The sequence below is a fragment of the Cygnus olor genome, chromosome 23, assembly GCF_009769625.2.
Source record: "Cygnus olor isolate bCygOlo1 chromosome 23, bCygOlo1.pri.v2, whole genome shotgun sequence".
Classification (NCBI taxonomy): Eukaryota; Metazoa; Chordata; class Aves; order Anseriformes; family Anatidae; genus Cygnus; species Cygnus olor.
The window spans coordinates 508,878-527,597 of record NC_049191.1 but is presented as its reverse complement, the minus strand read 5'-3'; the positions used below and the strand labels follow the sequence as shown (position 1 = coordinate 527,597).

Here is an 18,720-nt window from a genome sequence, read left to right as displayed (position 1 = left end):
GACTTAGGAAGCCGCCTGCAGAGCTTCTAGCGGAGCTTCACCAGTGCAAGACTGCTTTTCTTGGCTTAATGTCTTCATTTCTGGAGGTGGTGAAGCTGATCTATCTGTGATGGCAAAGGTGTGTGGTATGGGCCTGTCTTCAGATCTGGGCAAAGTACAACCCAAGGGCAGGAGCGGAATTTTTCCTTCAAGGTTTTTCACCACCTCTCTGGAAAACTGAATGAGCACAACCGTGTCTGAAGAGAAACTACTCATTAGCCCCAATCTAAACAAAAAGCATGATCTGAAACTGAAGGCAAGGTTTCACACCATTCCAAAGTTTTCCCTGGAAACCACTTGTATTTTTTGTGGAGAACATGCTGATCTTCAGGAAAACCTACACTTCAGGGATGGGCAGAACATTTCTGAACAACTCAAAAGTCTCCAGTTTTGGAAACTTTCTCCCTTGTCCTGAGTTTCTCGTGTTGAGAGGACAAGTTTGGACCTGAGGTGCTGGCACCTCGCTCCCTCTGACAGCATCCAGCTCTTTGGCAGTTCTGCCCAGCAAGGGAGGTCTGCAGGACGCTCTGCAGCAAAGGCGTTCAAAGCATCAGGAGCACGGGGCACGGGAACAGCCCCAGCCCCCTCGAGTGGCTGCAGCTGTGGCTTTGGCACCGGGTGCACAGCACAGACTCTGAGAGAAGGAGAGATGTAAAGTGACAGCCAGAGACTGTCAGTGGCAAGGAGATGTAGCAGCAAGCCTGGTCCTGTCTTTATTGAGCCAGTTGGGTGAACTTGAACCTTCTCGCTCATCCCTGGAAAATCTTTTCATTGAAGGCTCAGCTCTGACCTGGAACTGGGGATACCTGAACTTCTGCAGCTCAGGAAGTGTTTTCCTTTTTGTGCTTAGAAAGAACAAATTGCTATTGGTAATTAAGAGGTTAAAAAGTCCACAAGGCTGAGCAATGCCAAATAATAAAATGCAGCAGTGTCCCCCTGACCCAGACAGGCATCTGGGGAACCTGTCATCAGGAGAAAATGAGAGAATGGGCTTGATTTGTTTTTTAAACCAAGTCTGAAAAGACTTAGATTGAAAAGCAAAAGCAAAAACAAAACCTTAAAATGTTCCCCACACAAGTGCTATGAATCATTTCATGTTCTTTTTTTTTTTTTTTTCTTCTAGGGCAGGGTTTTTAAAGGAACTCAGGGCCTTTACCGTACGCAGTAGCCAGGTACAGCTCCAGATACAAGGCTCACAAGTAAAGGCTGTATACACCTGACAGTCTGTTCCTGCAGGGTAAGGGGAGTACAGTAATCCTGTAAAGACAGCTGGACCCTGTAGGCTGACCTTTGTGTTAAATACGGGACTTGTGTCCTAGTCCATTAGACTGCTGTACTGCAGTGGGTACTAGGGGAGGTCAGGCAAGGCCTCGGGAGCTGCCTAAGGAGAGCGCTGCTTCAGACCTGCACAGGCAGCAGTAGTGCTGGGCCAGCAGACCGCCCTCCGTTGTAAGCCTTGATACCGTTAGCACTGCAGTCGGGCAGAGCGGATGCCGCGGTGGCACTGAGGGAGGAGACAACTTCAGAGCAGCCCCAGCAGAATGCAGGAGCTCAGGCTGGATGGGCCAGTGCTGATCTGGGGGAAAGTGGGGGCTTCACCCGCACCGCTTGGGAGGGAAGCTGCCCAAACCATGCTTGGTTTCAGACGGGTCTTCCTCTGTTTCAGGGAGAGCTGGTAAGGTGCGTGCCTGTACCTGGAGGGGACAACTTTCCCTTCATCTCTTCTCCTGTAGCAGGGATCTTGCCCATCCTACCTGCTTTATCATCTAGCAGTTGCAAATCTGCAGAGATTATTTTCTTCCTCAGCAAAGAGAAGCCCTACTGAGTAAGGCAAAACCCCTGTGCTCACGGAGTGAAATCATTCTCTCCAAAAGGTTTGCTTGTTTGTTCACAGCAAATGAACACGCAGAAGAGTCTCGTATGCATGTTTAAGGAACGTCAAGAGGGGTTTGCCCTCTTCTGTAGCAGCGGTTACTCATGCTGCAGCTCTGAGCTGACTTCGTCGTTACCTTCCCTGTGACCTGCTTTTTGTTTGCAGCCCTGTGGTGTGCAAACACAGCGCCGCTTTACTGAAACACTCCTGTCACAGCCCTCCCTGGGCAGCTGGCTGTGTAACGTTAAAGGCAACAACTTGCCTCTTGAGCAAGCGCACCAGTTCCGTCAGGTGCCAGTCCGCTGATCTCCCATGTCCCGCAGCAACTGGCTTCAGGCAGGGGCAACGGCTCGTCCCTGTTCACTTGGTTGGACCTGGTGCTACTCTTCTGCCACAAGTACATTCAACAGAGCAGTTACATGGATCTCAGTTAAAGTCCAAACTGCAATAAACTTATTTTGGGCCCCAGCCTGAAGTCGGACAGACCTCTCCCATCCTTTCTGCCTCCCTGAGCAGTGGGGCAGCAGTGTGGGATGATGCTGTTAGCCAGTGGACTCAAGTCAATAGACTTTTATGCTTCTTCTCTCGTGTTTCTTGAAACCTGTCCTTTCCCCTTTACAGTGCATTTTTATTCATGCTCAAAGCAGTTAGGGAGCTTGCCTGGACATGCAGTAACGGCGAAACTCCAGTGCACACAGAGTAAAACATGTGCTAGCCCACAAGGTGCAGATATAACAACACGGGAACCTCCTGGGGGCACCGTGCCTCCCGAAACCCCTAGCTCTCACCGATCAGCGTGGGAAAAGCGGTGGGGACCCTGCATGTTCCAACAGAGAGAGAGACTTAGTTCTGGCAACCTGTCTGTTGTACTCTCTGAGCCAGACTGTGCTCTTGGGGGTCATCCCACAGGCTTCAGAGCTTGTCCCTCTTTGGGAGCGTTTCCTTACTGCGTGCTGTGATGGCACCCTGCCTAATTTGAGGGGTTTCTCTGTGGGCTCAGGACTGCAGGATGCCACTACGTTGGCCCTGGTTGTGAAATTCTTCCCCTGCCTGGCAGAGGGACGCAGGGATCTATCTCTACGTAGCCCTTTCAAGCAGGAAATACATTTTGTCTTGGGTATATTTCACCCAGGGGTAGAGTGAGTGCACATGCTGGGAGGGGGAATATGACATGGGGAAGCTGTGTATGTTCTGCGCCTTTAACTTGAACACCATCAGGTGAGCTGGGGCAGAAGGGGATGTATGGGAGTCCAAGGAGCACTGCGCCATGAGAGGTGCCCTCTTCTGCGAGATGCTCCCCTGCAACCACGAGTGGCAGCAGCTGCGCTTCCTGGTGGGGAGGGCAGCCTCTGTTTGAATGTTTGCGATGTTTTGCATTGCAGTATTTGGATGCCAAAGCTATACAGTGCCGTAAAAGTTAATTAGCCAGATAACTAATTAAAGACTTCTCCCTTTTATTGTTGCCAACTTGCAATTCAGAAAGGGGCTTGTGTCAAAGTAGATGCAACCACACACCCCAGTGAAAGAAGCGATAAAGCATTCAAGATCCAATTAACCATTCGGGGGACTGGTGCGGGAAAACCCCATCCCTGTCTGGGGGGAAGAAGTGTCCCAATCACATGCAGGACCAGCACAACTGACCTGGCTTTGAATACCTTGCCGGGGAGGCTGCTGCTGTGCAGGGAGGCTCGCAGGCTGGAAATGTGTGCAGGGCAGGATTTCCAGGTGCCAACAGACACTCTGGCATTGGAAGGGTCCCTGGAAGGGTGACACGTCCTTGGGGACCATGTCAGATCTCCACAGCAAAGGTCCGGGATGTGTGTTGGCAGGGCTCTGAGCTGAGGGAGGGCGTGCGGGAGGCTGTGAGGACACGAGGCACACTCTGGTGCTGGCTGTGCTGCTGTCTGAGAGGGACCCGCCTGCCGAGGGCTGCCCCTGGAGCGAGCGAGGATCTCAGCTGGCAGGTAATGTCTGAGCCTGTCACCTTTCCACGGGTCACTGTAGAGGAGATTCGTAACATCTTTTTGTTAAAAACAAACCAAACCAAACCAAACATCAACAGCGACATGACATCATTCAAACCAGGCAGCTTTACAGCGGTGTAAGAGGGTGTGCTTCCCGTCGCCCGGCGGTGTCCTGCGCTGCCGGTCCCTGGGGTCACTTTGGCCCAGGGGAATACACAGCGAGCAGGCGGAGGGTGGAAGAGCCACGGTGAGGTTCAGGCTCTCTGCTCTGGCCACCAGCCAGGAGACGTGCTGTAACTCAGTGGCACCGGGCCCAGAATTTCCAGGAGGGCTGAGCTCCTGTCTGAGATCCGGACAGGGGCCCACATTTCCACCAGCGCTTCGCACGTGCTGGGTGCACACAGGGTCTGGGCTCTTGTGAAATCCCAGCCTGGCTGAGGGTGGCTGAGTGTTTGAAATTCCACCAAGCTGCCCAGCCCTCCCTCCCCTCTGAAAAAGAGGGGAATTGAGCAATTTCAGCCAGCGTTCCTTGTCTGTGGAGCTCACGTACTCTGCAGAGCGGGCTCACAGGGGATGATGCTGGTTTCACCCAGCAAGCTGCTGCCTTGCAGAGAGGGGCAGGGAGCAGGGAGTGTTTTAAGACTTGTAGTTTTGATGACATGACTGCTGAGATCAGTCCCCCAGAACACATTTACACCAGACGAGGATCTGGCCAGAGTCCCGATACTAGGAGAATATGCTTCCCACCCCCGCTGCTATCAGGCCCAGCCCTCAGATGACAAGAATTTAATTTAAAGGCTCAATCTCTTGTCTGAACAGCTCCCTCCCTCCCCCACTCTGATGGGAGGAAAAGCTTCGGAGAGGCATCCAGGCGAGTGGGAAAGCTTTGGAGGGAGCTGTCTCTTGCCCTTTAGCCATCCAGAGAGGAAGAGCTCATCTGAATGAAATGAGGATCAATCAGAGAGAGGCATGGGAAAAGCTGGGAAAATGAGCCTCCAGTGATGTATATTCATGGGGGGGAAAACCTCCCCCAGACATGCAGAAGCTTTGATGAAAACCCTCCCAGCTGTGCTGAGCCTTTGAAGTGACACAGCAGAAGTGCATTCACGATTACCCAAGAGATAGAAGCAGATGAGTTCTCAATCAGCTGAATCCTTGTATTTAGGATACACTTTAATGCTTACTTTTTATAACTCCTTCCAAAATTAATGAGAATCATCTGCACTGTGCCCCGTCATTTCTCTCCCCTGCTTCCTCCCCACCCCACCCCAGATAACCTACAAAGTCAGAATCACATTCCCGGGGGCAGGGGATGAGTTGATTGTGGTGTTTTGTGCTCCAAACAAGATCTGGGAAGAGTCATGAACCACCAGCGGGAAACAAAAGGCTAATGGAAATGGGTCACTTTTTTACCGAAAAGTAAGTTTCTGTAATCTCTCCACATAGCTTGTGTAGAAGTATCATAGCATTTCATCAGCAGTGTGTCCTACTCCAGCACTTGTCTCTATCTCATCTCCTAATCAGAATCTTTAAAAGCCAAGTCCAAAATCTGTGCTCTGGTTCTTGAGCTGAGCAGTGTTAGAGCCATCTTCATCTGGGAGAATCTTTGCACACGGGTAGATGTATGCAGGGGGTGGGGGGATGTGTCCCTGACATTGCACTGCCCAGTATGGCACTCCAGATCACCAGCATGGACTGGTAGCGCCTGCAGTCCGAGGAGCTGAACCTCCTCTGTTGAGCTGAGATGAGCACCCAAACCCTGAGGGAGCTGTTGAAGGTTCTCACTTTGTTACTGCTGGCAGGTTTCTCCATTCAGAACCACATTGGAAAGGTCATTTCCTGCTGAAAACTTGCTCAGAAATGCACTTCCATCTGGCCTTTGCTTACCTTGGCTGTGTGACGTGCTCAACACAAAGTGCTCCTACGTTTCTCTATGACAAACCTCACGGAGTATCCAGGAACCCAAAACCCAGGTCATTTCTCCCTTGCAGTGGCCCTTCTCAGCAGGTGGCTTGCTTGCAGGTACGCTTGATGGAAACAGACAGATGCAGTCAGCCGAGTCGTGTATGTTTAACACGCTTCAAGGTGCGTTGGCAGCTTCAGACGATCAAAGCCTGTCTTGTGATGCAGTGGCATCGCCAGGGAGTTTTCTTTTAACTCTATCAGATAAATTGAAAGAAAGTCAGTCAGTTGGCTTTCATGTTGTAAGAAACCAATTTGGGAATGGTCAGAGACAAAAAAAATTGCTCAAGAGTTCAGTTAACTGAGAGCCTCAGCATTGCCAAGGCTGAGGTGGGACTCGCACGTGTTTCTGGTTCTTGTGGTACTCATGTTGCCTGGTTTCAATTTCTGAAGTGGTTTTATGAGTTTGCAGCTGAACTGGAAACATCCAGTGTTAGTGATTTGAAACAGGAGCTCTTAATCCTTGAGAATTAGCCTAAAATCTCCTCTGGTGGCCTGGTGCAAGGATGAGCCTCCACCCAAGAGGATGGGTCTTCCCAGGCTCGCTATTTCTCTTTAGTACTAATGGCAGCTGGATGCATGTACGCAGCCATGGGGAGGTGTCTTCACCAGGAGCCTTTGTGCCCCTAAGAATGTGTTTGCATTAAAAATACGTGTTTCTTACACAGAGTTTTCTTTGCAGGATGGTGCAGGCTGTGTCTAGTGTTTAACTACCAGGTGAGGCAGGTGTGGTGACACGTAACCTTTATGACCAGGCTTGAGGAAAACCTGTACAGGCACTAACTTCAGTCCACGGATGTTTCAGTATGGTTATGACAGAGCCAAGGAAGTGTGCTGAGAGGGAAGAAACAAAGCTGTTTATGCCGTGAATCCTGGTGACTGAGAAAGAGGCAGCACGGTCTAGCGGAAAGGGATCAGCCTCAGGTTTGCCTGAGCTGCATTCTGCTCATGGAGCTCTTGTGGCTTTGAGCAAGAGGTGTCCCTTTCTGAGGACAGTTTGCCTTCCCTCTTCCCTCTTGTTTCTTATGATTACAGCCAGCTTGGGTGGGATGTGCACCAGAAGAGGTGGGGTGGAGCTCTCGCCTCTGCTGACATCGCTGATGAAGGAGTGAAAGTGATGGTGGCAACCGGCCTGTGGCACAGCACTGCAGCCCGGGGAGCCCAAGCTGCACTGTGCCCACCTCCTCGAGGAGGTCCAAACGCCTCTTGCCTGGCTGCCAGTGGCCACCACGGGTCTGGCTCACGGAACAGAGACCCTCCTTCCTGGCACGCCTCCTCCAAGCAAGCCCTTTACACTAGGGAGAAGTGACTCTTTGTCTGCCTTGTCTCCCACCCATCACACATCTCTCTCACAGCGTCTCTTGGGAACGGCTCAGGCTTTGTCTGCCCTGAGGTGTGCTCATGCATGCGAAGATCTTTAGCAAGGCATGAGATACTTTCCCCTTACATGAGCCAACAAAAATGTCATGTCTTGAGAAAATGAAATGAAATCTAATGCGTCATCTTTCCTGCTGGGCAGCAAATACAGTCCTGGGGGAGCTTTTAAAGGGGCCCCACATTTGCAGTAGGTGGGTGAATGCTAACCTTTCTTGAAAGGACCTAAGGGGAAAAAACAGGACTTAGTGTTTCAGTTATTTTTGTGTTGCGTTTCTACACACAAAGACAACATTAGATCCCTGTCCTGAGTTCTGCTTAGCCCAAGCACAGAAATGGGGCAGTTTAAACCTCCTAATGTTTGTTCATACTCTCCAGACTGAGTTACAAGACTGGCGAGTGCATGCTAAATCCAGGTGGGTTGGCCAGGGAGGTAAGAGTTATTTCAGCCCCAGGAGAGTAACTTCATCTTTTGTCAAGTTGTTCTGCTGGGGAAAGCTTCTGAAGACCCTTTTCTGTATTATCTTATGGTCCAGACCAAAGCCAAGTTGTACGGAAAGTGTGGAAATGTCAAGGGCTGGATTGCCTGAGCCTTAAATGCTTGGGCATTGCTGCCACGAGGCAGCGTGGATGCCAACCATCACTTTAGGGCTAGTAGCGTTACTCACTGTATTATTATGGGTGCGAAAGCTTGGACACAATGAAGGGCAATGACAAGTCAGGCTCTGGGGTGCACTGTATTCTTCATGTGTGAAGGAGTAAAATATAAATATAAAATATATAAAATATAAATGTTGTTGTTTCCCATCCATCAGTTTGTGGATTTTTTTCATCATTTTGCCATTGGCAGATGACAAACTAACCACTGCCAGTGTTGCAGATACCTTTTCATGTAGATTTTGTTTAGAATATAAAGACTTAACTTCTTCCATGACACCTCTTCTCAAGCCATGTAAGGATGTGTTACAGATTAGCTTTCTTGTGGAGATGAATGGGATTATCCAAGGACTGATGGTACATTTGTATTGCTCAGTACTAAGCAGCACCAACCATAATTTCTAAAGGATCTATATAAGGGCCTTGAACTCAGGAAAGCTAAGTGTCTTTTCTACCTGTTTTATGTAGTCACTGCTAAACAATGTGAGGGATTACAAAATGCCTAGCTGCATCAACAAACAGCAGCAAGCAGCGCTTGACAATGCTGTCTGTGGAAGCGCATTACCTCCTCTAATTAATCCTCACTTCATTAGCCAGAAAGAAGGCCACTCATGGGTGCGTGGGCGTGAGGAGGATGCGGCCGCGGTCGCTCCTCTCCTGTTTGCTGTTCCTGTGGCCCAAACAAACAGACCCACCCCGAGCGCTGCGTGGGTTCAGCAGCGAGCACAGCTGAGCAGAGTGCTCTCACCACTGCGTTTTCTCAAAGGGGATCAAAATTTGCTTCAGCCATGGTTCTCCTGGCTTTCTTTAGGCATGGAGAGGAAACCGCTGCCATGGGTAGTGGTGAAGCTCCCCCTGAGCTCCCTGAGCGCAGATGCTTCTTGTGCTGCAAGAGAGCTCAGTGCCTGCCAGCAGCCCACGCCCTCTTCATCCCATTTAATTCTGCCCTTACCTCAGGAACCGCTGGGGCAGGAGACCTTTTGCCCACCTCTGGCCCCCACTGAACGCTAGTTCGAAGTGAGACGGAATTTTGCCTGCATTAAAAGTAGGGGGTCAGGGCCTTCCACTGTGCTGTCCCTGCGATGATTTGACAACCCACAGGTTTCTGCTCTCAAATCTCTCTGTGCAAAGCCCTTGGTGAGCACCTGTGGGAAGGAGCATAGCACCCAGCTGTGCTGCGGCTTTCCTCTGGTCTCTGCCTGAAGACGACCACTCGCCGCTGCGTGACAGCTCCACCGGCGTGGCATGATTCGTGAAAGCAGCTTGCAATGGGCTGTCTGTTGTGAAAGAGGATTTTTAGCAGACAAACCTGTAGTTATGAAATGAAGTCTGCCTCAAATATAACAGAGGAGGATCATAGAGGCAGTTACTATAATTACTGCTAATGATCCTTACGCTTACCCATATGTTAGTTCCATATAAACCTTTTTTATTCCCTGTGCAAACAATGAATAATTAGCAGCCTCTATCACAGCCTTTTTAAGAGCTACGTCATGTTCCCTGGGACAAAGACCATCTCTGAACAGCACCTAGCATGCCGGGATTATAGGGTGTTGAGTGCCACTGTAATAAAAGCATGTCAAAATTGCAAGTGAATTCATTAAGATCAGGAGGGACAAGTTATCTGCAGGGAGAAACTGTTCCCAGTAGACGTTTTTGATAGCTTTTTATTAGTAGTGTAATTTTCTAAGGGGTTGTTTCACACTATGGAGGAAATCTGTTTTAGGCTTCTTTCTTTTGCCACTGACATTGTAAGGCCTTTGTTTTGGGGCTCTGATGGGAGACAGTTTTGCCATTTCAGGGGTTCAAAGGGTTTTGGCATTCATCTACATTTGCTTCCCTATAGTGCATCTTTGATTCAGTTCACTCACCTCTGTTTCAGCAACTGCTCGCATTACGCGAGTGAAATGTCTCTCTCTCAGCCTTGGCTAGGCATCAGGCATGCACTTGTGAAAAAAACACACAATTTTTCTACCCGACATCATTTTTACTCCAGACAAAATTGGATTTATTGCATAATAAATACATTCACTGGAGCTAAGGTGAGATGGTGGTTAAAAACAACTGCGCTTTGCATAGCCTTTCAGACCACCAAAGCCCAGCCCTCTGGTTTGTGCTGATGCATTACGGCTGACAGCAGTAATTTTTAGTGACAGATACAGAAACGTCCTTAGGGAAAATACAACAGTGATGGAAGTTTCCTGTGGGAAAGAAGGCTTTTCTTTTTTTTTTTAAACATGCTTTCACCTTTTCTGTGTGTTTTTTTTTTTTTTTTTTTTTTTTTTGTCTTTAGGGACAGATTCTTTACAGGCCTTTACAGGCATTCAAAACCTTTAATCCCATTAATTTCACCATGACATAAGGTCAGTCCACAATATATGAAGAATGATCATCTTCCTTTAGGATCAGACCTGAATGGCTGTGCTTTCCAACTGTACTGGATCTAAATGGCAAGCCAGCTGTGGTCTGTATTTGTTGCAATGCTTGGAAGACCACACCTCTGTATGAAACACCATCTTTTGCATAGCAACTGATACTGTGAGCTAAACTGGATTGCACAATTTAGACTCTAATCTTGACTGGAAAGATAGCATCAGTTCTGAGTCAGAACTATATTTTCCCGTATCTCAGAGACAGGATATTTTTGCACAGCAAATGGCAAAATTTACATGTATGTAAATGTATGTAATCTTGGTCCCACTGCTCTGAGTGAGGCCTGGGTCAGGCCAGGCTTCCACTGCATGCAAATGGCTGTTTGCACGTCGCAGTCTGAACAAAGGCTGGCTGGGGCTGCTCGTGGGATCTCTCAGCCCAAGTGCAACCACTACAAGAAGGAATTGGAGTAAACAAAGGGGAGGAGACTCCGCGGGGAGGAGGAAGGTTACGACAGCAAGATCCTGAGATTCACCTGTTGTTCTAAACCATTTAGTTGGGTCATAGTCCAGAACCAAAAATTTTCATTGAAAAAACATTGCTGGGTGATAACATTACACCTACTTACATGATTTGTAAATTGTGATCATGTCAGAGCAAGGAAATGACTAAGTAAATAAGTGCCCGTGGCTTGGGCCCTATTTATGGGGATGGGCACGAGCTACCCTGAACCTCCTCTGTCCATACCCTGAGCCAACCGAATCTGAAGTCATTTCAGCCTGGAAGTCCATCAGCCTTATTAGCATCATGGGAACTTGTGCTAACAAGCAAAAACTTGGTACAAATATCAACTGTTTTTTCTCTCAGTTTGTATAATTGATCAGAATGATCTAGTTAAACTCAAAGACAGAGTTTTTGGCCTGGATGTAGCTTGAAATTTGTTGTTTCTGAGTCACGTCTAGAGGCGTGCTTGAGGATATTGCTCCCAAAAGCATCTCTGTTTTTTTCAGCTCCAGCAGCTGGTTTATTAAAGATAACACCTTTCACTACAAATCTTGCCTTGCTTAAGCACGCTGTGAAATCCTGGTTCCACTGCCCTCAGCAGGAGCTGTATTGAATAATGCTTCTTGCTTCAAATCCTGCCTTGGCTAAACATACTGGGAAATCTTGAAATTGGCAGTTCTGCACTTCACTTCACGTCTGGATTTCTGCTATGTAGAGAAGGGTACTTCAATGTCACATCATGTCCTGAACTCTGACTTGAAAATTACTCATCTTTTTAACTGTTTTGGCTCTTACAGCCTTGATATCCTTCTCAAAACGTGTTCTTTTAAGATGATTTTAAATGGTAAAATCAAAGAAAACAATTTATAATTTACTGACTTGCCCTTGAATGTTTTGCTAGTAATGGTGACTATTATCTCTTGATAATAAGATACGTGTATCTTAATGGGAAACTTAATTGCTATTGTAGTAGTGTGTAATCCCAGGACCTCCTGGGCTCAGTGCTGGACCAGCTGAGAACAGAGGGTAGTCCCCATCCAAGAGAGTACATCCAAGGGATGCGTCATGATTATGTCCGTGTGGGATTTTTGCTTCTCATTTGAAAAACATTTTTCTTTAATTATAAATTTTTCAGATTTTATTTTGTTCAGGACAGTGACTAAGATATTCATGCTGTAATCAATATGTGTGTTTTTATATTTGATTATAATGTGTTTGTAATGTGAGAAGTATAAGGTTAATGGCACATGTAGCAATCCAGTGTTTTGTTTCTAATTGGTGTAGTTGTGCAGAGGAAATGACAAACATTCATGTTGCTGTCACTGTGTGTGTCTGGATTAAGCTCTCAGCTGGTGTAATTGTTGCCCGATATGACAAGGGCATGCGCTGACTTTAACTCACCTAGAAGCTGACTTGGGTCTTTTTTGGGAGACGTTTTAGCAATGTTTAGCCATCCTAAGATGTTGGCTTTTTTCTCAGCAGATACCATGTTGTGGATCCAGTTATCTAAATATCTGAATCATCCCTGTATTTTTAACAGGCTAACCTCCAAGTAAACTGTTGCAGTTCAGGATTGGTATTATGGATGAGATGGAGGCAGAGTTTTCCTCAAAGTCCTGTAGGAATCTGCGGCAGAGCTCCCGCGTGCTGGGTTAACGCTGCAGTCACCTCGCTCCCTCTGGGCTGTAAGTGCTCTGGGTGCAGTTTTACTCAAGGACTGAGCCCGCTGATCAGGGAATACTACAGTTACTTTAATTGTGACAGCTAAGTGCCAGGATTTCGATGAGGCCCAGCGTATTCATTAGAAATTGCTAGTTATTACCATTAATAATACACTGAAATTAATTACTGGGAAGAAAAATAATATCCGTGCTGATCTATACACGTGAATGATGGTAGGATGCCTTCAGTGGCACTTTCTTTTGCCATTCGTACTGTTTTCCTGGAGAGACTGGGGTTTCCAGGTAATTCCCAGAGTGACATTTTAATGTATTTATCTGAGGTTACTCATTCCCCTCTGCAGGCCCATCTCCAAGCAACAAAGCAGGAGAAAATAACTGCTCAACTGCCCCTTAATCCACTAAGAGTAAAGGCATAGACACTCTGAACTAGCCTGACAGGAGCGATGACCAGCAGAGCAAACAGCTGGGGGCCCTGGGGGGAAATCTGCCAGGCTTTGGCCATAAAACCACCTAACGCCTCTGTATCTGAGTGCCCTCAGTGCTGCTGGCAGTGTTATGGGGCACAAGATGCTGTTGTGCCCATTTGCTAGACCCTGAGTCCTGTAGTCTGGGTTTTCAGGCTACTCGTTATGGGGGTGCTGGGAGTGAGATTGCAAAGTGGCATCAAACAAATTTAGGTCTGGGAATAAGATTCCTGGGAAGCTCAGCTTTGTACCACTTCAGGACTCTGCAGACCGTTGTTCTCCCATTGTGAACTGGGAGGCATCCTCAGAAAGCACACTGCATACGTGTGCACTTGTGCGTGTGCTTGTGTGTTCAAACACTAGGACTAGAACTATTTCAGAGAGAGGACAATACTGAAATCATAATCAGTGAATTTAAAGTGGCCCTGAGTCAAATTAGACTGACGATTAGGAGACAATTTTGCCCACTAAAGATAACTACATTTTGGAACATTCCAGCAAACTTTATGCCCAGCAAACTTCATTCTGTGTGGACAGATTGGCAGTGTTCAGGGGGAGGGGGAACCCAGAAAGAACCACAGGTCTTGCTGCCCAGTCTTTAGCCAGCAAATGTGGAAATTTAAAATCAGTTCCACTGATGTATTATTTCACTTGCCTGTATAATGGCACTGGATAGTCTGCTCCAGCTCAGAGTCAAAACACAGTGGTTTGGCATACCCTTTTCCTTTTTTCTGTGTCTGATCTGTCTCTCTCTGGTCCTTGGAGAGCATCCCTGTTGATTCCTTGGGGTTCCAGAGCTGGACTCATCTCTGATGTCCCTTTTATTTCATTATAATGCCGTTGCCTGCTTATGTGTTCTGTATCCTTACCAAATCAAGCCAGTAACTTGTCCAGCGCTATATCTTTTTTTACCATCAGCAGCCGATGCGTGGTATTTCCACGGATGGTGAAACCCCTACAGAATGCACCCAGCTACTTGAGCAATGCTGTGCATGGGAAGAAAAATTCCTCTGTTGTCCCTAGAGGCCACCAGCACATGCCCTGAAGCAGGAGGTTTCATTACCCCTATTTTTTTTTTCTTTTGGCTTATATGACTGCCAGTGTTATTTGCAGTCATAAAATTTTCCAGCCCCAGTTTGAAACCCAGTCAGCATTGTTTGTCTCAGTTGTATTCCTGTGGCTGCAAATTCCTCTGCTCTGCAATGCACTGGACGCAGCTATTTCCTTTAGGAGCCCGCCATGTGCTGCCCTGTAATTTTACGCAGAGCCCGCTGTTTCCCACAGGCTCTGGCCGAGGGTGCCCAGCGCCTCGCAGGATGGAGCTCGCTGCCTGGGGCTGGCCTTAGCACTAGCAGGGCCGAGAAGAGAGACACGGGAACAGGAAGAGTCACGGCTCCGGGGCAGTGCAGGAGCTGCTTGCTTTGCCCGTCCCCATGGCTCTGCTGGCCAAGAGTGCAGCTTTTGTAGCGCCCGCCGCGAGCCGCTCAGGCCCTCTGAGAGCTCCCTGAACGATCTTTCCACAGCACTTGCCAAAGAAATTCGACTGTATCTCCACCTGTCGTTGTTGCTCTTTAAATGAGCCCTACACATTCAAAAGTGCACTGCAGAAATGCTGGGGCTCAATTAGTTTTATTTGTTCTGTGGTTCTAGATTTTATTTTATTTTTCCAGTTAGCAAGAATGAGATCTTTTTAATTTTTATTTTTTTTCAGATGAAATTGATTCTTCCAAAATAAAAGGTTTGCAGACTCTGGGTCTATATGAAAGCAAACAGCAAATAGCCATGAAATATTAAGACAATCTTGTGAAGGTAAATCTTGTGAAGGTGACAATCTTGACAATCTTTAAGACAATCTTGTGAAGGTGAAGCACTTCTGCCCCTGCAGCACCCGAGGCTTTGTTTCTTGTCATTTCCCTCTTTGCTGCTGGCAGAGGAGAGCAGAGGGGTGGCTGTCCTCCATCCTCCTTCCTCTGGGCTCTGGCAAGGATCACAGCCACCTGGGCTGATCCTGGCTGCCAGGCACCAGCTTCATTCCCACCTGCATAGCAGGGGGATAAGTCCTTCTCCCCGAGGCCCCGGTGGTGGGGACGTGGGGAGGCCTCGCCCAGCACCCAGCCTCCTGCTGGGGCCAGGCATACCCTGCCTGGTGCAGCGTGGCCTTGCCACAGAGGCCACGTCGCAGCCATGCTGGGCTGGCACCTGGGGAAGATCTGAGGCCACACGGACGCACACCGAGTGAGTCAGAGTGAATCTGAGCCTGTTTTTCCCCTAAAAAGTGCACGTATCCATTGCCAAAGACACATCAGGCTTCATAGGAGCAGACTATAACAAATACTAGTGCTAAGGCGGTGTAAAGCAGGCAGACAATCCGTCCTTTCTGTCTTCAGTGCCAGAAGCACAAATAGAAATACTTGGGTACAATGTTTTTACTTTCATCAGGATGCTACAAATGTGAAGGGGCCCCTGTTAGATTGTTTGCAGAGATAACTCGGAACATGTAAATAAATCCATCCCGGTCTCTCCAGAGATCCCAACTCAGATGTTGCATGCTTTAAACTCCAGCATTTGTAGCTCTCATTTACATGATCAGATGGGGAAGGGAGGCAGGTTAGTAACAAAGGGTGCAGCTGCCTGCCCCACATATTGTCTCCAAGATCAACAGATTCCTTTACCCCCTGAGGTGCTGGAGTCTTTAATCTAAAGCTCCATGGAGATGCTCTGTGCAATTAGCACCTATGCTTATTACTCCCTCTTGCTCCATTCTTACCCCAAAGCTCTCTAGATAAAAGAGAAGACTTTTAAAGCTCAAAGTTTTCTGTGGCAGTTTCCTGCTTCGTGCAGTTTTACCCCGCCTCTCCTTTCCCCATGGCTCTGAGAATCTCCCAGGCTTGTTTGTGGTTTTTCTTTTTCACAGGAAGTTCAAACCCTCCTTTCTCCTATTAGGATTGTCCATAATTCCATCTCTACACATCCATTTTGCCATCCTTGAAGTTTTATTTTTATTTATTTTTTTTTTACACCTTCCTGCATCGTGGTGCCCAACTAGTTATCTTTTTTCCCTCACTGTGTGCTGTGTGGCTGCTCATCTGTTTATTTGCAAAACTGGATGGAGGTCTTCTAAGAACAGATATTTTCATTTAATTTCCATCCGCCCTCGCTCCAAAGAGAGGCAGAAACTTAGCATGAGGAAGATTTTGGGAGCTTTTTTTTCCTAGTCCCAACCAGAATCTGAAAACAGTGTGGCAGGAACCAATAGTGCTTGTTATCTTGGCTCTGCTGCTCTCTCACGCTGTACTCTTGGGCAAGATGCTTCACCTTTCATTCTGTTTTCCCCAGCTATTGATAGGCATAATCATCTGGGTTTATATATCTCCCAGGGATGCTGTTAGCTTTAATTAGATGGTCCCTGTAGAGTACTTCCAATATGCAGCTTTCTATGGCAGAACTAACTGTTGCTGGAGCAAAAATATGCTAGCGTAAATCCTGGCTTTTCCCAAGAAGCTGAGTGAAGGGTATGATATGTGCTCGAGAAGCAATTAAAGGGACGGGAATCATTTGTTTTTAGCCACAGACTCCTAGGAGACTTGTATAACTTCTGGTGAGCCTGCAGATGGTAACTGAGAATAGGAAGCTGTTTGTTGGTTGGTTTAAACTCATTAAATACAGAATAATGTAAAATTTGTAGAGATTCTTGTCAAAAAGTGTTGAAAACTTCTGATAGCTAGAAATAGGTCAGCACTGGCTGGAAGAAGTCAACAAAGACTTGTTCAAACTTTCATGTGAGTTCCTTTGTGACTGTACACCTGTGGGGTAGTCTAGGGATGGGTCAGCTCCCGAGAATAATCCTGGAACTAGTGAATTTTAAGGAGGTCTGATTTTAATTCATATACTTTAGTTTCTGTGGTTTACATCAAAAGACACCAAAATGCTGGGAAAACCTCCGGAGCAGCCACACCTCAGTTTTGAGAAGGGCAGTTCATTCACACCTACTTCACTGTTCTTCCTTTTAAGCTATATTAATTGTTTTAATATACAAAACAGTTTTCTTTCTAGAGCATTCTAATCTTTTAGCTGCTACTTACTTAAGCGGTGTCCCTATATACTGTGAAATTCCCTGTCCCTTGCTTTCCTCTGTCTGACTCCATCTGTAGATTTTCATTGCGTTTGAAATGGGCAGGAAAGAAGAGATTTATTGGAGTCCAGATAATTCTGTCCTGTGCGTCCTCAGCAGCATTCACTTCTCTCTGAGCTGCCCAAATCCTACACCTGGATACACGTATTGGGCAGGTAACCATGAAAAGGGGGAATTAGGCGGCTAGTTACCTGATTTGCGTACACAAATGGACATTTTTCTGTGTGAATGCAGCTTCTTAGAAATGTAACTGGTTAAGGGTATTTATTTTATTTTAAAAATATTCCATCAATTTCTTCTGTCACTTTCACTTACTGCAATTTAGAGTCAATCCAATTAAGTTGGAACAGTTGCCTCAATACAAACTAGCAAGAGCAAGAAGAGAATTGGGTTTGTTGTCTATGTGATGGTTTTCACTAGAGAAAAAAAATTCAGTGTGCACCGTGCTGGGATAGTTGTCTTTGCTGCATATTTGAGATATTTCCCATTCTATGTATAGGAAATACTTGAGCAAAGTCAACAAGCAGGTAGTCAGCATGCGTTTCGCTTTAGATGCCACCACTATAGCTGTGTGTTGTGCTGACAGAGTGAATTCCAGATGGAGCTTGGAGAAGTGATGATTAATTTCCAGCAGTTCCGAGGAGGAAATTATACTCGTTAAATCAATCTAGGTGAATTTCAGCTCTTGCTTAAAAGACACCCTAATTGCATCGGTGAATTCAGAATGAACTGTAGTACAGTGTGCAGGAAGTTCACACACCCCTTGTACTATCATTAATGATTGCAAAAGAGTCTGAAATGTTTACTCACTCGACCAATAACATGTTTGTGTTCTTTTTTTTCTTTTTTTTTGACCTTATTTAATTGCAAAGGTAAGAGGGTGAGTATATGGCTAAACAGCAGCCCTCCTGTGCTATTGAGGTGGCATGATGCACCAAGAGAGCCCTGGCAGGGCGTCTGGTCTCACTGCCCCACAGCAGGGCAAAATCGGCCGTCCTGCTCCCATCATGACACCAGTTTGCTGTCTAGCTCTGTGCTTGAGAACATCAGTCATGGTTTGTGCTTATTTTCAGCCTGCCCTACTTCGCATTGTCATTAACTATGGAGAGGTGATGGGACAGGATGAGGCCGGCGATCCCTTTGTGGTGACAGGCCATGCAGCCAGCCTGTGCCCCGCTCTCATTCCACTGAACCTTTATTTTCCCAGAAGCAGCATCAACGAGACATTTAATTTATTAGCTGTGCAGGGTCACTTATTGGCATCAAATTAATATGAGTTCACTTCACAAGGAGCCTGTGGAGAAGAAAAGCAGCCAAGGAATGAAGCAGCCTAGTTCTGCGGCTCTGTGACTCAGCGGGTTGCAATTAGGCCACGCAGGGGAGCGGGAGGGGTGGCCGCTGTCTCTTCCCACTGCAGTCTTGCTGGGGATGACAGCTGAGCTGCTTCAGGTTCCTCTGTTGGTGCTTAATTCTGTCTGTTGTACTCTGGGCACAGGCCGGGGGCGATTTTCCAACAGCCGCTCCCATTCCTTCCTCCTGTGCGCCCTCCTGCCAGACGGCAACACGCAGAGGGGCCGAGGTGGACTTTTGTCAGGGGCAGGTAGGTTGTGTGTGGTCCCTGTCACTTTATGGGGCTTGGGTAAACAACAATCGCTTTGTTATGTGCTGAATAGGAAATTTAGTCCCAAATTAGCAC

The 18,720-nt window shown here is 47.2% G+C and overlaps 1 protein-coding gene across 1 annotated transcript in view; it reads left to right on the top strand.

The window, feature by feature from the left end:
- The first annotated feature begins 18,605 nt into the window (after positions 1-18,605).
- GRHL3 (grainyhead like transcription factor 3) overlaps positions 18,606-18,720 on the top strand; it is a 39,192-nt gene continuing 39,077 nt past the window's right edge. The window contains exon 1 of the mRNA XM_040535159.1: positions 18,606-18,624. The gene's annotated coding sequence lies outside the window, so the exon portion shown is untranslated. The remainder of the gene's footprint in view (positions 18,625-18,720) is intronic.